The sequence below is a fragment of the Lepidochelys kempii genome, chromosome 4, assembly GCF_965140265.1.
Source record: "Lepidochelys kempii isolate rLepKem1 chromosome 4, rLepKem1.hap2, whole genome shotgun sequence".
In the NCBI taxonomy this organism is placed as follows: Eukaryota; Metazoa; Chordata; order Testudines; family Cheloniidae; genus Lepidochelys; species Lepidochelys kempii.
This window is the reverse complement of record NC_133259.1, coordinates 87658675-87679220: the sequence shown is the minus strand read 5'-3', so window position 1 is coordinate 87679220 and position 20546 is coordinate 87658675. Positions and strand designations below refer to the sequence as shown.

General features: G+C 42.0%; 2 long non-coding RNA genes across 3 annotated transcripts in view; both read right to left on the bottom strand.

Annotated features, from left to right (window-relative positions):
• LOC140910608 (uncharacterized) overlaps positions 1–20546 on the bottom strand; it is a 102738-nt gene that overhangs the window by 5119 nt on the left and 77073 nt on the right. The gene's annotated exons all lie outside the window — the stretch shown is intronic.
• The window catches only part of LOC140910607 (uncharacterized), a 65351-nt gene continuing 49514 nt past the window's right edge, over positions 4710–20546 (bottom strand). The window contains exons 2-3 of one of the 2 annotated variants that reach the window (XR_012158662.1): positions 6365–6472; positions 4710–5061 (exon numbers count right to left, since the gene is read on the bottom strand). This is a non-coding gene — a long non-coding RNA (uncharacterized lncRNA). The remainder of the gene's footprint in view (positions 5062–6364; positions 6473–20546) is intronic. The other variant, XR_012158663.1, reaches the window with a different exon arrangement.

Genomic DNA, 20546 nt, shown 5'->3' with positions numbered 1-20546 from the left:
CTAAGGGGACTGTCTGTGACTCTATTGTAAAATTGGTATAGGGCTCCAGGAGTTTGTTACTGGCTTCATGAAATCTAATTATAGAACAGCCCATCAGTTTGGGGTATCTGCCCTTGTTTTCAGACAGTCTGCCCTGAGGTAGGCATTCACAGTTGTGAGCCAATCCAGACAGCCTGACTTGCTAGTAGCAGCCATGCAGCCTACTGTGTACAATAGGTACATGTCAACCCCTAAATGCTCTACACATGTCTCAGCAAATGCTGCAGCAGCTCATCTTGTAATCAAACAGCCAACGCATAATCCCAAACAGAGATCATAATTGGAGAGTATTGTCTACTCTGAGAAAGATTCAGTCAGCACCCTCAGCCAACTCTAGCTTATCCCAGCCATGCATAGATTCATAGAAATTAGGGTCAGAAGGGACCATTATGATCATCTAGTCTGACCTCCTGCACAAATGCAGGTCACAGAATCTCACTTGGGAGGAACTAGAATCAGTGATTTCTTTGTTAAAATAATACAAGACTCCTGGCCTTGACAACGTCCATGGGGAGTTCCTGCATCACATGAGTTCATCCTGTTGTGACTGTCTGCCAAGACTCTATAATACTTGTTCGGAATGCTGTGTAGTGGCATTTTGTAAGTCCAGAAGGAAGGTGGATGGCCCAAAGAACTATCACCCATGGCTTTGATCAGCGTCCCTTTTAAGCTGCTGGAGAGGTTGGTACTTAAATGATGATTGCCTTTAATTGAGCCACAGTTTCCTCATTGCCAAGCAGGTTCTGACCAGGTTGTAGTGCTGAGGATCAAGTGATTAGACTGACTTCTTTTATTGAGGATGCCTTTGAGACAGGAGAGAAGGTTGCCACTGTTTTTGTTGACCTTCTGTCAGCATACAACACTGTTTGGCACTGTGGACTAGTCCTAAAATTATACTCCATGATTCCAGGCAAGAAATTTAGAGTTTATTAGGCAGATGATTTCTAACAGAACAGTGATCATCAGATGTGAAGATGGTTCCAGTCACCCATGTCATATGAACAGTGGACTTCCCCAGGGATCTGTACTTGCTCTGATGCTCTTTAATACATATATAGCTGGCCTGCCATCCACCTCGGCAAGTAAATTTGTGGACCTTGATGACATCTTCCTGGCAATAGCCAGAAGGAGCTTTGAAGAGCCAGAGTCCTGCCTGTCATCTGATCTTGACACCTTGGCTAAGTACTTTTTGAAGCGGCAATTTAAACTAAATGTACCTAAGACAGTGTCATCTTTGTTTCCATCTTGCCAACAGGTTAGCTCATCAACAGCTGCCAGACTTTTTGAACAATCAGACAATAATTTCTGAACCGTACCTTACTTATCTGGGGATAAAGCTTGACTGCTCTGTTCTTTCAACAGCACACCAAGAAGACATTCTAAAATTTGGTAGAGAGTCTCTCTCCTCTGCAGTTTTACTGGCAACTCATGGAGTGCTAGTGTTTCAACCCTATGGACAAGTATCAGCACCCTAATTATTGTGTCTGCTGAATACAGTTTAGCAGAATGGGGTTCCAGTCACTGTAGGAAGTTGGATTCAACGATCAGCTCTGCCCATTGCTTTATCACCGGTGTGATCTGGACAACTCCAGTCTCCAATCTTCTGGTCCTGGCTGTCGTTGCTCCTTTGGCAGTTAGGCACAAGGGCAGGGCTCTGGACATAGTACTGCATGCAGCCAGCTATCAAGACAGGTTACTTCAGAATTTCATCTCAAAACCACATAAAAAGTGCTGGCTACAGTTAAGATGCCCTTTATCTGAAATAGTTGAGCCTCTCAGACAGTACATCAGACACAATCTTTCTGAGGAACAGCAGCAACAGGTGGTGCAGGACTACATATTGGTTTGATGGCACATTTCTTGGCCGATAGACAACTCAGATCTGCATCCCTTAGCCTTTCCAGATCAGGCCTTGCATGCCCCTCAGTACAACCAACAGATCCTTCTTCATTCAACAGGGTAGGTTGTGGCCATGGGAGGTCTCACTTACATCTTTAGCCTTGGGGCTTCTTGAGCTCCCCATCTTGCCCTTGTGGTGTGCAAGAACAAACAGCATGCCATCTGGTTATTTGCCCTCTTTATCGTCTTGATGGTGGATGGATGCGCGTGATGTCTTTGAATGCTCCTGCTATGAGAGTGGCTACATCACTTATCCAACATCTAATTAATTGATTGTGCAGTCAGAAGCCAGACCCCAGGAGAACCCTTCCCTCTCTGCTGCTACACTCCTGCAGAACCATTAGGGAAATGGAGGGTTGAACTGGACATGCCCAGGTGGATCCAAGGCCCAAATGCTTAGGGCCCTCATGGGACCCAGATGAGTAGTACACCCTGTCACAGCCAGATATGTTTCCGTAAGGAAAGAGGATAAGGATAATAATTGTCTAGAGGAACTGACCATTTCCCAGTGGCTGACTTTTCATTTGACTGAAGTGGCTAATTTTTCATTTAATCCCTGTCCAGGAGACCAAGGACTGATCTTGAATAGTATCTGGATCAGGCAGCAGCTGGAAGACCAACACTGAAGACACTTTGGCTTTCCCATTGTTAGCCTCTCTGCTAGTTGTCAGGATCTCTTCTAACAACACCTTGGTGTCCCAGCCCAAAATGGAGGCTAGTGTGCAAAAAGGAAGGGTATACAGTACTACAGCTTACAATCAAATGGTATTCACAAACATACTGAAGTTTGCAGTAAACAGACATATGCTAATCCTTTGCACTGGATTTCCCAAAATATTTGGAGAGTTGCTCTTGCTGTAAGTGTAAGTTTAAAAAATGTTTTAATTTAGTGCTTGTAAAAAAGGGCACCCCTGAAGACTGAGATCTGCTAGTCACAATACAGGCAATATACTAACAATGGAAATACAAGCTTTCGTGAGTTACAGCTCACTTCATCGGATGCATTCGGTGGAAAATACAGTGGGGAGATTTATATACACAGAGAACATGAGACAATGGGTGTTACCATACACACTGTAACCAGAAAGAAAAGGAGTACTTGTGGCACCTTAGAGACTTACAAATTCCACTGTTCCTCAGACGTTCTTGTCAACTGCTGGAAATGGCCCACCTTGATTATCACTACAAAAGGTTATCCCCCCTCCCCCCGCTCTCCTGCTGGTAATAGCTCACCTTAAGTGATCACTCTGTATCCGATGAAGTGAGCTGTAGCTCACGAAAGCTTATGCTCAAATAAATTTGTTAGTCTCTAAGGTGCCACAAGTACTCCTTTTCTTTATGGTTACAGTGTGTATGGTAACACCCATTGTTTCATGTTCTCTATGTATATAAATCTCCCCACTGTATTTTCCACTGAATGCATCCAATGAGGTGAGCTGTAGCTCACGAAAGCTTATGCTCAAATAAATTGGTTAGTCTCTAAGGTGCCACAAGTACTCCTTTTCTTTTTGCGAATACAGACTAACACGGCTGCTACTCTGAAACCAATGGAAATACAAGCTCTCTCAGACTGCCATACCTATGTCTCAATGTGGAGAGATCACATTTTGGGACAAGACACTAATTCAGTTTCCATACTCAGTCAGTCCTTGGGCCTTGCTGAGATTGCCAACAGGTGTGCTAATTGTGACTGAAGCTTCTGGTCATGCATAAATTGTATCTACAAATGTATTTAAAATGCAAATATTTGAGGCTAGTGCTTAGGGGGAATAAAATATGCTATAAATTTGAAAATCCTGTATTATAAACACTTCCAAAGGAAACAAGACTTATAGACAGCAGTTCAAAGATCTGCAATAAGACCTGGATGAGTCTGGAGAGTGCTAATGGGATAAAGGAGATTTTATCTCTTGGTTTGAATCTGACCTAAGTTGCCAGTGATTATAGTATTTAAAAGAAACAGATTTCCTTATCTGTGTTTCAGAAACATGTTAGATTAAAAGTGCAATAAAAAACCTCTTATCTATTTATTTATTTGGATTTTTCAGAACTTGGACAATGAAAATCATTAGCCATCTTCACTGTTGCCTATAGTCGGTTTCATTTTCTGGTTCTCACACTCAAACGATAAACCCCTTTTAAAACCTAAAATTTGCTGTCTTTTTAAGGATAATATCATTTACGAATGCTGTAAATCCTGATAAATATATTTAAGACAGATATACTCTTCCTTTCCCATGGACAGTGTATGTCAACAGGTACCTGAAATAATTTTTAAAAATTCCATCAGATCCATACTTTACATATTTCTGTGGTATTCTAGGATAAAGAAATAGTTTTCCACAAAGCCCAAAATTCTATAATCCTATTTTCAATCTTTGCCCTTTGACCTTTAAAACTTCCTTGCAGCATGACCTCTGAGAAAATCTAACTGTATCACCTTGGCTTGTGAATTTCCTGGGTAGAATAAATAGAAAACATGCTGCTAATTCACAAGGCAAATGTGTAAATAATCATGGGACTATGTAGTTTGCTCAGAAAATGTTGTCTCATATTTTGAAAAAGTGAAGTTGCAAGTGGTACAAAAGGCATTACCATTTACAATTTGTTCCCAAGATGATGCATTTTAAGTTTAGCCTACTTAGATGGGAAAGAAATGAATAAACAAAGTTTAAAATCAAATTAAGCACTTATGCCAATTATACAGTGACATCTGTAGTTATACAGAAAAAGGATATCCTCAGAAGCAGTATGTATAATCATTACTAGTATGTTTTAATTATGAAAATTCTTTTATTCACCAAATAGAAATAAATGTCATTCTAACTTTTCTGCCTGCTTCTTTTATTTCTGTGTAAGTGCTGCCATCTGGTGCTGTTCCAACTCATATGATGATTGTCTTTGTCTTGTTCATTTATCATGTTGCAGTTTGCCCACTTGCTGGCTCAGGGTCTGATCTTTCCAATACTTAACCAGGTCAGTAATTTTAGTTCCATTTTGCTACATGAATAAAATTGCTTACAAACACACTGATGAATGTTGGCAGGATCCGGATCTCAGTCTGGACTCCTTGTCTTTCTGATTAATGGGATCTTTGTTGTGTGATGACAACAAACCTTAAGACTGAAGACAATGTAAAATAATTTAAATGTGAGTGATATTTTCTGGAATTAGGCAGGAAATAATTATAGGACTTTAAAACATTTTATAACAATACACATCAAATAGTAGACTGGCTGCTTAGGATTTTAGGACTAAATTAACTAGAAAGATATAGAGCTACTTTAGGCTACTGCATATGTAGTCAAAACATCCTAAATCTGAATCAGGGAGATGATGTGACCTGTTAGGTGAGTTAAAGGTAATTAATTAATTTCAGAGTTACTCAACTCTGGGATCCTGATTCTTTCCCTGCAGGGAATATGTAACTCCTATTCAAGTCAAACCACTTTTTCCTGTTTAATTTAATGGGAGTTACTTGTATGCTGCCACAGCAGAATAAATCTCCAGATTATTTTTATGCTTGTCAACTAGGAAGACCTGTAGTTGGCTGAATTGAATATCTGCAGATAATCCACCGCGTTATGTGAGTATAAAAAGGAGTATCACAAAAAGGAAAGAATGGGTGATCTTTTGTACTCTCCTGAGATGAAGTTGCCCTAGTTAGTGAGTGTCCACAACACTGTCACATTTCACTGCCTGATGAATGCAAATTTTGCTGGAAAGCAAATAATTCTTGTTCCTCTCAATATACCAGTAACAGAGCACAAGTCTTGATCCTGCTTCTGTTGAACTCAGTGGGAGTTTTGCCATTGAGGCCAATGGAATCAGGATCAGACACAAAGTTACTTTGTCCACTTTCGTTCCAATTAAACTGGTGATTTCTCTATAGTCTCGGAAGTCTCAAGAAGAATCTGAACCAAAGCCAAGGATATTTGGATGTTTAGTAATACGAGAACTAAATCTAGATAAAATGGCAATGAATTTGGGAGAACTCTGACTGTTCTGAACATCCATTTATATCTTATAACCAGACTGTTCTATAATCCCTAGCCTTTTGACGTTAAATATTGATACTTACAGTATGTATTTCTGTCTCTATTATTTCTCAATAGAGATGGAAATTGCTGAGAAATATCTAGTTGCTGTAGAGAGTGGCACTAGTGCTGCTGTAAATAGTACTCTTTTCTCTGATTCTAATGAACCAATATGCCAGCTGAGGATGTGGTCCCAAAATTGCATAGCATGTGCCATGTAACTGTCCTATGTTATTCCTTGCTTTGATATCTGTATGCATACTTCATCCATCTGTTATTTTGAAGTTCTGAACCCGCATGAAAAAAGCACACTACAGTACAAACCGTTTATGGCTTTAGGTTAACACTGAAGCAAATATTTTAAAACATTTTTATTTTAGAAAACTGACCATTTTTGAATTTTTCGTGAAAGGGTCTGGGGAACTTTGTGGCTCTCCCCAGTTTGTTGACAGTTCATCCCTGGGAGTTCAAGTCTTCAGAAAGAGCTCATTATCTATCTAAATCAAGGAATGATTTTATTAATCAGTGATTAAAAAATGGACTCTTAAAAACTAGCTATAATCAAACCTGAAAATATCAGAAATCGAAAAAAAACCCAAACCCAAAACAGTTCTTGGTTAACAACTTGAAGCCATCTGCTACTTTGTTGTTCCTAATCACATTTTTGGCTCCTCTGGGTGTGTGAACTTTCACAATGATATTACTTGCTTCCTGTTGGGATTCATGTTACAAGCATCTGGACCTCCATTTTGTCATAGAGAGTTTCATGCAATGAGACAAATATGAAGATGTACATCTGTTTTTTTTTTAAAGTAAGAGAAGAGAGCACTTCCATGGAAGGGACAATCGGGAAATTTAATTACTTGCAGCGTGATGACATTTGCTGCACAACTTGAGATCAAATGAAGACAGAGAGATGCTACAGTATAAATGCTGGTCCCAGTTCTGTAATGAGCGCTACATGAATGTATCCTGGTGCCTTTATTGAGTTAGTTGCAAGACTGGGGCTAATGTTCTTTTCCTCTGTTTCTGCAAACACAGTAAAATTGGGGTGTGGGTTAGTGGATAAAGCATTGACTTTTCACCAAATGGGACCATCCTTTTCAGGTCCTACCTGAAATGAGTTTGATAGTGTCATTCAGTGTATGGGGACACCATTGTTAAAAAAATCCACCCCAGTATATAAGTAGAAGAGATTGGGATTGAACTGGTACAAAAGTTGAACTAATTATCTCCAGAGTAGGCAGATCCTTCAGCTCAAGACACAGGAGATGTCTACTCTACAGTGGCCCCACTATGGTGCTGCAGCTGTGCAACTGTAGCACCATAGTATAGAAGCTTATTACATCAACAGAAGGGTTTTTTTTTTCCCATTGGTGGAGTTAATCCATTTCTCCAAGAGATGATAGCTAAATCAATGGAAGAATTCATCTGTCAATCTAGTTGCATCTACAGTGGGCATTAGGTCAATCTAACTACATTGCACAGAGTACACAATTTTTCACTTAGCTAGGTCGATCTAATTTTTAGATGTAGACCAGGCCTGAGTTAATTTTAGATCTCAGTCAATGCCATTAGCTTCCATAGGACTGTGTGCAGGCATAAGGTTCTGTGCTGATGGATCTCTGTGCAGATTCATGGTCTCAAATGTAGTATTGGAATTGTGAGTCGAAGAGTCTTTAGTGTGCGTAGGAAGGCGAGGGACAGGTGAGGATTTTGTTTGATATAAATATAGTGCATATTGTTTTAAAATTCTGTGAAATCAGCTTCTACAAGATGAGAAGAAAGAATAGATAAAAAAATAAAGAAGCAAAACTAACAAGCTAATAGTTGTAGATGGTTTCTGATTTGTCAGCGGGAAGCTGCAGTATTGCATTTTTGCCACCATGTGGTGTTGACTGAAGCTATAAATCAGCAGCACTTCTAGTTCCACTCTCTTGATTCACAAGATCATTTCCCAGCAGTTAGCAGGCAATACTGGGGCCTGACCCTAGAGCAGGCCAAGAGCACAGAGGGATTATTTCCATAAGGTAAGAGTGCTTAGGTCTCTATTGCTGTAATGTAGCAGGCAGGAGAGTGGGGCTTCATATTAGGGAAATGCTTTGCTTTAAATAGGATTCTGTCTTCTAGATTAATTTATTAAGTGAAAGAACTGTTGAAGATGAAGAAAAATCTCAGCAGCAATTTACTCCATTACATTATCCATCCTCTGGACAAGGACACTTGAGGCAACTCGGTCAAGATACTGGCATATTCTGCCTTCTTGGTGATGGCATTTTTTAAAGGGACACAGTCACCTTGAAATCTAGGCATCTGAAAAAGGTGGTTGTCCTGAGTCCTTCTGCCATCTTTTGTGATTTTATAATCCACTTTTCCTATTTAAAAAAAATGATTTCCTCTCCGCTACAACTGTTGAAGCCCCACACTAACAAAAGAACTGACTACGGCCTGGTGTACACACTGGTTTTGTACCAATCTCACTATTTCAGTTATGGTGAATTTCTATTGAAATGGTTACACCAGTACAACGCCTAGTGTGAATGCAGTTATATTGGCATAAAGGTGCCTTATTTTGGTAAAGCTATTCCCCTTCCCTGTGGGAATAGCTATACTGGTATAAAGCATCTTTATACCAATATAACTGTCCACACTATTGGAGTTGTATTGGTATAGCTGTGGTTAAAGCAGTACAACTCTTGTGTATAGAGAAGCTCTGAGGGTCCGGTCCTACTAACACACGTGATTAAAGTAACTTCTGTGTGTACAACTACTCAGGAGGGAGTTATCTCCCATGTAGTTCTTGTAGAACGAGGCCCTTTCTGACACTGCCTATGTAACCCACACACCTCCTGGGTGTGGTGCTCTGTCCCATCTAGTGGCACTAAGACAATTTAGAGAGAGATCAATAAATCTGCTCTATCCCTTAGTTAAGAGCCATGTGACTTTTAGCTCATGCAGTAAACGCTCATGCACTAAGTTCCAGAGGTCCCAGGTTCGATCCTGCTGACTACTGGGATCTGTCAGTGTTACACTTATACACACAATGCTGGTGTGCCCACTGCCATTGTTAGAACTGACAGGCCTGGACCCTGGGAGGTGCTGGGACGCTGACCCCTTTGCATTGCCACAGGAAGCTTAGGTTGAGTTTTCATGGGAGGGTCATGTGAGGCTGGGCTCGGCAGGAAGTATCACCCAGCAGGACCTGAGTGGCAGTCCCTCATAGGCCCCTGATTGGCTGATACCAATATTTAAACCAGGAAGTCATGAAGGGGAGCTATCTGAGCATCAACACAGACTGCCTATAAGCCTCTGCTCCAGACCCTGCTTGTGATAAATTCTAGACTCTGGTTTGTCCTCAGCTTTGCTATTTGATTGCGGTCTGTAATCTGATGCCTGACCCCGATCTCCTGGTAACCTGACCCTGCCTGCCTACTGATGCCTGAACCTCAGTCTGCCCTCTGGCCCATCTTGGACTCTGACCTTCAGGTGCCTGTCTCGACCTGACTCCCAACTTCTTCTCTGGCTACTAGGACAGACCACCCTCATCCTGGTTGTGACAGCCATCTTGGCCAACCCACCAGGGTTTGAACTAGGGACCTCCAGAATTAAAAGCATGAGCTACTACAGCTTGAGCTAAAAAAGCACCCTTCTCTAGGAATAGCTGTAACAGACTTGTATGCTCTGTGGATCGAACACAGCAGGGTATCTGTAACAAACACTCCCCTGTGGGTTACACTGGCACAATGTAAACAAACTGAAAAATGGAGACATATCTCTTTCCCCCATCTCTTTCTGTTCAAGTAACCATAGGCATTAGTTGGGACAATAGTAGGTAACATTTCAGACAAAAATGGTGACTCTTTCAAGGTGACAATATCCTTTTAACCTTAAAACGCCACAGTGACAGCTATCACCTAGTTGCTCAGAATTTGTGCCCATTCATGCTATACATCCACTACAAGGTACAATTACCTGTATCCATCTGGCATTCTATTCCAAACAGGTAGTAATGTGTGGCTCCCTCCGCCCACCTTGTAGCCAGACACTCTCTCTCTGTGGCTGAGTACCTTGTTTCTTAGATGTCTATATAGATGACTTAGTACACAGAGGCACCAGTTCTCTCTGTGCTGGTCAGAGTGGACAGTGGTGGCTGCAGGGAACTGGCTTCTTCTCCCTAATCCCCAGCTGTTCTGGCCCTTCAAAAACTGGAGCAGCAAAGTCTATTCTAACTTCTGCTGCCAGTGTAAGCTCCATAAATCACCTTATACCAGTGGGCAAAGCAGGCATAGTGCAGTTTGGCTTCACTGTGTCCCTCCTTCACCACAGGCATGCCTACCCATCCCCAGCCTGGCCTGTCCTTCTGCTTTCACCAGGGTCTGGGGGGCAGCTGGTTTAGGAGGAGGTGGCTTTGCTGCCTTCACCAGTTCTATGTGGGTAGAGATTGCCTCTCCACAGGGAGAATTCTCTAGGTGCAATCTCCAGCTAGTTTAAATTAATTTTTGCAGTGCAAAGTGAATTTAGCAGACCAGAGAACCTGGACCAAAATGTCTTAGTTATATAAGTTTTTAACTTTACATTTCTTAGCTTTTAACTCTGTACCACTCCCAGGAAGTTGTTTGATTATAAACTAAAACTTATGTCTTCTTCTTCTTCTTTTAAGTTTCCTGGAAGTTTATAAAATGCATATTATATCCTTAGGCTGGAATGGCTCCTGTGAAGCTAGTCTGAGCCCCAGCCCTGCAAACTGATCTATATAGACAGATTCTTGTGCCTGTGCACAGTCCTTTGACTTCACTGGTGTACCACCTGGGGGGCCAGGATCTGTGTTAGTAATATCATTGTGATATTGGGGCCTAAAGTGGCCAATATTCAAACTATAATGGGCTGCTGTTATAACTCTTAAAGTGTTTCATAGATTCATAGGTTTAAGGCCAGAAGAGATTATTATGATTCTAGTCTGACCTCCTGCATAACAAAGACACAGTAATTTCTGCATTAAGGCCATAATTTCTGTTTTAGCTAAAGGATGTCTTGAAAAACCATCCAGGCTTGACGTAAAGATTTCAAATGCTGCGGAACTGCCACATCCCTACATGGGTTTGGCTAAGCCAGTTTCCACAGAAGTACAATAATGTTTTCCTTTTGGGGGGGAAACATTTAATTATAATTGTAATTATAATTGATTGATTTATTATTAACATGGCACTTTACAGGCATATAACAAGGCAAGAGCCCAGATCCACAGAGGGATGTAGGCATTGCTATACTAGCAGCCTCCCTTACAGTTAGGGCCCTACTGAATTCATGGCCATGAAAAATGCATCATGGACCATGAAATCATATCTCCCTTGTGCAATCTAGCTATTGTAGGGGAGCGGGAGGGGCGGGACTGGGGGCATCCTAGCCAGGGGATACCATACTATACAGTTATAATCTAAGGAAGGAAGCTGTCCCTTTGATTTCCTGAAATTGTCTATTCTTTACAGAATATAGTTAGCACATCTTTACTGCAAACCCACCATTGAGTCAACATATTTGTGTATGTGGATGCAACTGTGTTTTTCTTTTTCTTACCATAAATAATAAATCCATCAACCTCTGCCCATCTTGGCACTTTTCTATCTACTGCAATATCTGCAGAAGAAAATAATCAGAAATTGAATCTTTTAGCCAATCACAATGCTGAGCTTTAGACTATTATTCCTTTGAATACCCATGTAATTACAAGAGTAAACATGACTAACTGTAAGTTATGATGCTAAATGCCTCTGTTCTGGTTGACTACTCTGATTAGTCTTGGCACTGTTCTTCCAGGTACTGGCCTTTCAATTTCATCTTAAATAATTCAATTGACAAAAATGGCAGAAGGCGACTTCTTTAAGAACACAAAATTCTATTTAATGAGGAAAAAGAACACTCAACTGTAGCTGTTGTGACTGGGAGTAGCAAGAGATGAATTCCTACTTCTTTCATCCCAGGAAAAATAGCACAAAGATTGGGTCGAACCACTAGTGATGATAAAGAAGAAAAAGTTGAAGTTAAATCTTCATTTGTTCGTCGTATGATATTCCATTCTGCATTCAAAATTCTCTATTCTGTCCTGATCACATAGCAGACCCATTGCTGGTAGTGCCTCACTCCACTCAACTGTAGGTGTTTTGTAAGACAGGCATCTGTAAAAGCTCCGTAGAGGTTGAGTAGAATCCAGAAATTGCTATTGTAGATTTGTAAGAATCAAGTCTGTGTACTTTTTCAGCTGGTTTAACAAACACTTCTTCACTTATGGAGTCAATATAAGTGCCTTCATTAGCCAACTTCTGGACTGAAGTCTTTGTTTCTTCCAGTACGTTTTCAGTGGATATCTCTCTGATTGATCCAAGGGTAGCTTCTATTGCTGGACAAAAATCTACTACTGTCGTGACAGATGCCTGGATGGTATTGTTTAAACCCAAGTGGTTTCAACAGTAGACTTACAAGAGAGAGAATGGTGATAGTCTTCTCTGAACTTAGTAACAAAAGTAGTCCACCAGCCTCACTACTTAGATCTGTCCTATCTTGGTAGATACTTTCCAAAGCCAGTATTAATGGTTGCAGTAATTTTAAGACAACAGCTAAGGAAAGTCATGAGAAAGCCAGCGGGTTTTCCCAGGTTGGACTAATTTGAACTTCAGTCCCAGTGTATCCTCTATTTGTTTCCAAGACATTCAGTCCTTCTGACTCTTGCTGAAAAAAAGAGTATAACAAAGCCATTAAATTTATGGCTTTTTAATGTCTTTTGAAGATTCTGCAGCTCATACTAGCGCTAGCTGGAGTAGATGGCCTCTGCAATGTGTATAGGAGAGATCAGGGTTACACTTTTCTCTGAGCAAAGCTTGTACTCCACTATGTCTTCCAGAGAAGTTTGTAGCTCCATCAAATGCAGAAGCAGCCATCTCTTTGGGGTTCAGTTTACAAGCATTTAACTCTTCTAAGATGTCACATATGCTGCTGATGTCTTCTATAACCTGAACAGCTAGAATGCATCTACTGGCCTACCATAGACATCAAGATAACATACGCAATGACTTAATATTTGATGCGTATTTGCATTGGTGCATTCATCAGCCATGTATGCACAGTTTTTGAATATGGTGAGAGAGTTATTTCAACTGCTGAGACTTTCACTGTTGCACTGCATGCTTCTAGACTGTCAGCGGAGTTTTTTGCAGAAAGATAGTGAGCATGTGCCAGTCTTCTTCAGAACCAGTTTCCAACTTCAGAATTAACAAGTGACAATGCAGTTAACATTGGCCTCCAGTTTGTAGTGTGTGTTATCTCTTGCTTAAATAGAAAGTATGATGCAACAGCCATGTTGATTCACATAAACGGAGTTGTTCTCCAACATTCTTAATAGCCTAATTCTAAACTTGGCTTTGACAATGACTGGTTTATAAGGCTTTCTGCATGTCGATGCAGTCCAGAGGCATGGTGTTTGCAGCCTTGTCAGTATTGGCTTGGCTGATTAGTCTGGCAAACCAAGCTCCTCCACTTTTATTATATAAATCCATGGTATGCTCACATCTTGAATACTGCATGCAGTTCTGGTTACCCCTGGTTGACTCAATGGTAGGTTTGCAGTAAAGATGTGCTAACTATATTCTGTAAAGAATAGACAAAAAGGTATATTGGAATTGGAAAAGGTACAGAGAAGGGCAACAAAAATGATTAGGGGTATGGAACAGCTTCCCTATGAGGAGAGATTAAAAAGACTGGGACTTTTCAGCTTGGAAAAGAGATGATTAAGAGGGGATATGATAGAGACCTATAAAATCTTGACTGGTGTGGAGAAAATTAATAAGGAAGTGTTATTTATCCCTTCACTTAACACAAGAACCAGGGGTCACCCAATGAAATTAATAGGCAGCAAGTTTAAAACAAACAAAAGGAAGTACTTCTTCACACAATGCATGGTCACCTATGGAACTTTTTTCCAGGGATGTTCTGAAGGCCAGAATTATAACAGGGTTCAAAAAAGAACTAGATAAGTTCATGGAGGCTCGGTCCATCAATGACTATTAGCCAGGATAGGCAGGGATGCAACACCATGTTCTGAGTGTCCCTAGCCTCTGTTTGCCAAAAGCCGGAAGTGGATGAAAGGGGATGGATCACTCGATGATTCCCTCTTCTGTTCATTCCCTCTGAAGCACCTGGGATTGGCCACTATCAGAAGACAGGATGCTGGGGTAGATTGACCATTGGTCTGACCCAATATGGCTGGTTTTACACAAAAATTAATTATAATAATAAAAAAGTTTAGTACAGAAACTCCCCAAGATAATGACCTCTCGAGATAGCGATGATGTGAGGTAATGACCTTGGCAAATAATGCATTTTTAAAATCTTGGCCTACTAGGAAAAGTATATTTATATGTTTCCCAGTCAGAAATCTAGCATTCTGGAGCAAAGTCACTAAAACATAGTCCAACAAACAAATGCTCTGGCCGCTATTGTTCATCGTGCCACTGTTCACTCCACCACTCTGTCTCCAATGGCCTTGCACCATCAGCTTCTTCTGCCATCTGCCACTGTGACCTCTGCGAGTCGGTCTCTCGAACTTACACCCAGCTCTCAGTGATTTCAGCTCTCAGTGGGGGAACCTTGCTGCTAGTGCAGGCTGGGCAGTCTCTTCCACAGAAACACTGTCCAAAAGACTCTCTATAGAGCCTAATCAGCTCTATCTCTAAACAGGAGAGAGGGGCAGGTTAAATAGTGCCTGTGACTCTTAGGCAGAGCCCACACCACCAAGCAAAACACTTGTCACCCACCCTCTCTCTCTTCACTAGGATATGGCATCCAAACCTCCTGCTTAGCGAGTGCAGTTCAGCTGAAGGTGACCAGTGCTTAATTTCTAACTAAAGAGGTGCCAGGGATCAAGCAAGTGTGTTACTTTCATAACTGATGTGGCAAGCCCAGAGGTCCCAGGGCCATGAACTGCCAAGCCTAGAGGTGCTGGGGCTCAGCCCTGGCAAGCCCTGGCACAAATTAAGCACTGAGGGATACCTCATACAGGCAGGCTAAGTACAGTTCTGCTGCCCTTTACTCATACAATAAGGATAACAACATTTCATGACCCCCCACATTTAATACTAACATGATTAGTAACCCAGCACGAGACAAAATTGATAACTTGGCAGCGCAGCTCTGTCTGCTGGACACCTAGGCAGAGTAGGTGAATTCATATAAATACAGTTTGGTCCTGAAGCCTTTTCACCCACCCCTGGCTCATCTCTAGATGTCAGGGAAGAGCTCATTCAGACCTTGGTTACAAATCATAATGCATAATGCATCCGATGAAGTGAGGTGTAGCTCACGAAAGCTTATGCTCAAATAAATTGGTTAGTCTCTAAGATGCCACTAGTACTCCTTTTCTTTTTGCGAATACAGACTAACTCGGCTGCTACTCTGAAACAAATAATTTGAAATTATTAGGTAGGCCAATATAGCTGAAAGAAATGCACTGACATTGTCATAAATAACAGCTGTATGAGGAAGCCAGTCTTTGTTCATACGTTTCAAACCCATGCTTTCTCACGTACAAGTATTTTCTCATATACTGTATATGCTTTTAAAGTGTGTATTAATGTTTCAATTTTCAATACAAATTTCCATCTGACTCAACTGAAAACACTGCTAACAGGGGGAAGGGGGAGGAGGGTGATGGGGAAATTCACGGGGGTTATAGGGAAATCCTTAGCGGTATGTTAATATGATTTGGAATTGTGGTATTACCTAGTACCTAAAACCCCTGCATCTGGCCCCGGCCAATGTGGGCAAAGAGCTGTTACATGCCTGATAAAGTAACCCGGTGAGTTGGAGTCACACTGAATGTTTCGGATCCCAGAGAACTAGATGAACTGTTCTCCCAGAACTGGATGAGGCATTCTGGATAAGCTGAGTGGAAAGGTCTCAGGGTACCCCAACATGCACCATCCATGCAACGTATTGAGAAATGCAATAGGTTATTTATTCATAATGGTGGCATCCTCCTAGGTCCAGTTTGTTCAAAAATATTCTGGCAACAGGGATATTATTTTCTTGACAGTTCTAGGCATGGTCCTCTTGGTATATTGCTTGGTATATTGCTATCCTAATTAATGCATTTTTATGACCCAGAATTCTCCTTTGTGGGAAGAGCTGTGGTACTTGTTACAGGAAGCTCTAATTGAGTGACGTATGTTTCTTTTTTATTGTTGTATACATTAGTATTGGAATATTGAGATGCTTTAGATCATAATTCTGCATGTTGGCTTTTGATACAGCTTGGCATAAAGGTGAGGTGATGTAGAGAAGGACAACATGCATTAATTGTCCCAGAAAAGAGGAAGTTTAGTGTAGGTGCCCTATAGAGCAAAGACAGGGGAGACAGCATGAGAAGTTAACCGCTGGCCCTAGGTATTAAGGTATCGTAACCTTCTTCTGTTTATTTAGATAGTGTATTAGTGTCTCCAGCAGGTTCATACATATATTTGTAATTAAATCTTGGCAGGTTTAAAAAAGCCAGATACTCTTTATCTTACAATAGCAATCTTTGTCTCTACTCTATTACAGTTCTTACAATTTAAATATCCATTTAACCAATCAGTTGCTTGTTCATTGGCAACTTCCTCAATCAAATGGACAGGTCTTAAGACCTCAACATAATTCAAGGTAGCAACCCTGATTGTCGAGCCTGTGGTTGGCTTGGTACAGAAGCAATTTGTGTTAGTTTTCTACAAAGACTAATGTCAATGACCAGATTTCTCAGACCTGCAATTTCCGGGAAATATTGAGCGGGGTGAAGAAGTGGAAGTTGATCAAGCAGCTGCTGCCAGTGTTGTGCTTGAGTGAAGGTGTTGATATGCTTTCCTGCAGGAGTGCTGGAAGTTCTCTAACTATATGGTCACAGCATGTGCCTTCTGCTAGGTCATGAGGAAACTATGAAGCCTAGAAATTTGGTCCACTAGAACTGTAAACTCACAGTCTGGCCAAACTGAATTCAGCACAGGATTCAAGGAAGTGGGGCAAAGGTGACATTATGCTTGGGTCCCATAATAAGAGAGTCCCTGCCCCCCAAAGATCTTACAATCCAAGTACAGGGTGGGAGGAGAGGCAGACACAAAGAGATGAAGCAACTTGCCTAAGCTTATAGAGTAGATATTTTCTCCCATCTGCCATTGCATTGTGGGTGAAACTCTTCCTCCAAGACCACAGCTATATATTTCTTAAATTTTCAGCACCTGAGTTCCCCGGATGTACTTAAGTTTGGGCAAAGTCAGGGATTCCACTCCTGGACAGGGTGTGATGTTGAACACCTGATTTTGCATAACAGAGAAGATTTCTCTTTTGCAACCAGGAATAAACTCTGCAGCTGCACAGTCCAGGAAGTCAATGCAACTTCTGTGGTTTGGCGGCCATGTAGACACATTCCTGACTAACTGGGACCAATGAATGCAAAATGTAGGCACCATCTACTGGAGATTCTTCTCCTCCCTTTCTCATTTAGGGTCAGGAGAGCATGTTGGGGAGCCCCATTAGGAACACAGAGCAGGTCTAAACTTAAAACACTGCATTGGTGCAGCTGCACTTATGGAGCACTTAAGTGAAGATGCTCCTGTGCCAACCGGGGAGTTTCTTGGTCAGCATAGTTAATCCATCTCCATGGGAGGAGGTAGCTATGTTGATGGGAGACACTCTTCTGTTGACATGGGGCTGTCTACACTCGGGGTTAGGTCGGTATAACTACGTCACTCAGGGGTGTGGATTTTTCACACCCCTCAATGACATAGTTGTATGGATATAAGTCTGTAGTGTAGACCTTGCTAGAGTTGCATAAATGATTCATTCCTGAAAAAGAAATCAGAATTGCAAAACCAGCCTCGTTTATCTCTGTTGCATAAGCTGGGCCTTTTGCAAACTTATTTTGATTTAAATAGTATTTTTCTTCATAAAACGTGTCAGGATGAATGAAACCATAGCCATCCATTCACATTTAGTTTAAATCCATCTTTCATCATATCGCCAAATTAAGCAGGCTGAGCATTGTTACCATTCATTTGCAAAAATATGCCTGTTCCATAATTTATGAGAGCGGCCTATGTGACAGGGCATTATTAGTAGTGTCTTGGGCACAGAGGTTGCTGCAGTACTGGGAAGAGCGCAGGCTTAATTGAAGCCCATTACTCAATTTCTGTTGGGGATTACTGACACTTGGGTGGTGATTGCTTGGCTAATGGAGCAAATGGCTCCGTAATTGGGAGCATAGGCGCCGACTTCTTCTGGCGCTGGTGGGTGCTCAAACCCCCTCTGCCCTTGGCCCTGCCCCGACTCCCGCCCCATTTCAACCCCTTCACCAAATCCCTGTGCTGGCCCTGCCTCTTCCCTGCCTCCTCCCCTGAGCGCGCCACATTCCCACTCCTCCCCCCTTTCTCCCAGAGCTTCCTACAGCTGTTTGGCACTGGCAAGCGCTGGGGGGAGGGAGGAGCGGAGACACGGCGCGCTGGAGGAGGCAGAGGCGGAGGTGAGGTGAGGGGGCAGAGCAGGGAGATTGGCTGCCGGTGGGTGCAGAGCACCCACTAATTTTTCCCCGTGGGTGCTCCAGCCCCAGAGCACCCAAGGAGTCGACACCTATGATTGGGAGGATATAAGTGGGAGGAACAGGAGGGTCAGCCCTGGCTGAGGAGTGAAGGCTGGGTGGAAGCCTCCTCTTGCTGTAGGCCTGCAGTACATTGTTATACTTTGTAAGGAAAGAGATTTTCACATGTGGTGTGTCAAGGTTCCTTCCCCAGTCTGAACTCTAGGGTACAGATGTGGGGACCTGCATGAAAACCTCCTAAGCTTACTTTTACCAGCTTAGGTTAAAACTTCCCCAAGGTACAAACTATTTTACCCTTTGCCCTTGGATTTCCACTGCCACCACCAAACGTTTATCTGGGTTTATTTATTAGGAAAGCATTGTCTGGAAACGTCTTTCCCCCCAAAATCCTCCCAACCCTTGCACCCCACTTCCTGGGGAAGGTTTGGTAAAAATCCTCACCAATTTGCATAGGTGACCACAGACCCAAACCCTTGGATCTTAAGAACAATGAAAAAGCATTCCGTTTCTGAAAAGACGGATTTTAATAGAAGTAAAAAGTAAAAAAGAATCACCTCTGTAAAATCAGGATGGTAAAAACCTTACAGGGTAATTAGATTCAAAACATAGAGAATCCCTCTAGGCAAAACCTTAAGTTACAAAAAGACACACAGAAAGGAATATCCATTCTATTCAGCACAGCTTAATTTCTCAGCCATTTAAAGAAATCATAATCTAATGCATATCTAGCTAGATTACTTACTAAATTCTAAGACTCCATTCCTGTTCTGTCCCCGGCAAAAGCATCACACAGACAGATTCTTTGTTTTTCCCTCCCCCCAGCTTTTGAATGTATCTTGTCTCCTCATTGGTCATTTTGATCAGGTGCCAGCGAGGTTATCCTAGCTTCTTAACCCTTTACAGGTGAAAGGATTTTTTCTCTGGGCAGGAGGGATTTTAAAGGTGTTTACCCTTCCCTTTATATTTATGACATGGTGAAAGGGTACCAATCTGGTGTGTGTTTGTTACTGTGAGCCCACATGAACTGGTCAGGCAGTGTGTACATTGGGTAGAGTGACCGAGCTGCTCTGTGACAAGCTGTTTCCCAAAATATAGTTAGCAAGAGGCAGTTTTACAGCATGATATACTTCTGCTGTGATGTAAAAACATAAAATAAACTGTAAACCTTCAGGTTAGGATTCAGTTTATAGTAGGCATGAGTAAGCGAAGTTAGTCACATGAATAATTCAACATTTTCCTCAGCTCAACTTGTTCTCAGCATGTTTATTCATTTATGCTATTTAAATGAACAGAAATGCTCCAATCGGTAATCAGAATGTTATGACGAGCATGTTGCAGGATAAATCAGTTCCAAAGTCCTCATAAAAGCATAAAGCACCTTACTTGTACCTTCCAATGTTATCTTTATACTTATCCACTGGGCCTTAGGCAAAATCCCCTTTTGTCCACCCACTCAGGGCTCCCTGCCGCTCCTCTTCTGGCCAGCTCCTCTGTGTGGGCACTCACCACAACTTGTAAGTCTTGAGGCTGCTGCTGAGTGAATCCTGCAGGCAGAGCAGAGGGACACAGGCTTCAGGAAGCAGAGCAACTTGGGGCAGGCCGTGAGGGGGAGCTCTGGTGCAGCAGTTGCCCCCATCGCATGGCAAGGAGAAGCAGCTTTGGCCACCCCCTGCCCACTCAGGGTTGGGCCCTGCCACCCCTCCATCAGAAGGGGGGTGGCAGTGAAATTTGAATGAGTGGCATGTGGGTTGCTACTTAGGTGAGTAGGGTCACAGCCAATGTTTCCTTTAATTTTTGACAGGCCGTGTGCACAAAAAATTTCTTCTGTGCAAATTTTTGACAGGCCGCGTGCGCAAAAAACTTCTGTGCAAATTTTTATCTGTGCGGTGTTTTGCCGTGTGCGCGGGGTTTAGGATCTGTGTGCACACGCACACGCACACAGCTTAGAGGGAACAGTAGTC